Source organism: Myotis davidii, unplaced genomic scaffold (genome assembly GCF_000327345.1).
Source record: "Myotis davidii unplaced genomic scaffold, ASM32734v1 scaffold1383, whole genome shotgun sequence".
Lineage (NCBI taxonomy): Eukaryota > Metazoa > Chordata > Mammalia > Chiroptera > Vespertilionidae > Myotis > Myotis davidii.
The window spans coordinates 675,630-677,027 of record NW_006295083.1 but is presented as its reverse complement, the minus strand read 5'-3'; positions in this window follow the sequence as shown (position 1 = coordinate 677,027).

Below are 1,398 nucleotides of genomic sequence, written 5' to 3'. Positions count from 1 at the left end.
TATGAAAAGCAAGAACCTACAACCCAAATTACTCTGTCCAGCAAAGCTATCATTTAGAATCTAAGGATAGATAAATAGTTTCCCGGACAAGAAAAGGAGCTCATCACCGCCAAACCAGTATTATAAGAAATGTTAAAGGGTCTTCCTTAAGAAGAAAAAAAAAGTTAGAAAATATGAATAATAAAACAGCAATAAATACATATTTATCAACAATTTATTTTTTTAAATATATTTTCATGATTTTCTACAGAGAGGAAGGGAGAGAGACAGAGAGCTAGAAACATCGATGAGAGAGAAACATCGATCAGCTGCCTCCCGCACATCTCCCACTGGGGATGTGCCCGCAACCCAGGTACATGCCCTTGACTGGAATCGAACCTGGGACCTTTCAGTCCACAGGCCGACGCTCTATCCACTGAGCCAAACCGGTTTTGGCTCAACAATTACTTTAAATACATATGGATAAAATGCTCCAATCAAAAGACATGCTGGATGAATAGATAAAACAAAACCCTTACAAATGCTATCTATAAGACTCACTTCAGATAGAAAGACACACACAGACTGAAAGTGAAGGCTTGGAAAAATATTTTTATGAAAATGGAAACAAAACAAAACAAAAAAGCTAGGATAGCAATATTTATAGCAGACAAAATAAAATAAACTTTAGAACAAAGGCTATAACAAGAGATAAATAAGAACCGAGCAATTCCACTTCTGGGTATTTATCTGAAGAAACCCAAAACATTAAATTGAAAAGACATATGCATCCATATGTTTATTGCAGCATTATTTACAATATCCCAAGATTTGGAAGCAACCTAAGGGTCTATCAATAGATGAATGGATAAAGAAGGAATAGCACATATACACAATGGAATAGGATTCAGCTTTTAAAAAGAATGAAATCTTGCCACCTGCAGCAACATGGACTGATCTAGAGGGTATTATGCTGGGTGAAATAGGTCAGATAGAGGACAAATGCCAGATGATTTCACTTATATATGGAACCTAAAAACAAAATAAGCTAATAAGCAGAACAGAAACAGACTCATAGATGCTAAGAACATTTTGATGTTTGCTGGATTGGAGAGGGGTTGATGGGATGGGAATATAGTCAATAATCCTTATCTAATAAAAGAGAAACATGGTAATTGGCGTACGACTGCTACCCTTCCCATTGGCTAATCAGTGAGATATGCAAATTAACTTCCAGCCAAGATGACAGCCGGCAGCCAGGCAGCTTAAACTGAACATGAGGCTTGCTTGCTTCAGTGACGGAGGACTCCAACGTTCCCTGCTTGCCTTGCCGGCCTCTGAGCCTGCAGTTTGAACATTGTAACAACTATAGAAGCTGCGAGCCGGGATCTCAGAGCTGGAGTTGATACAGAGTTAAGT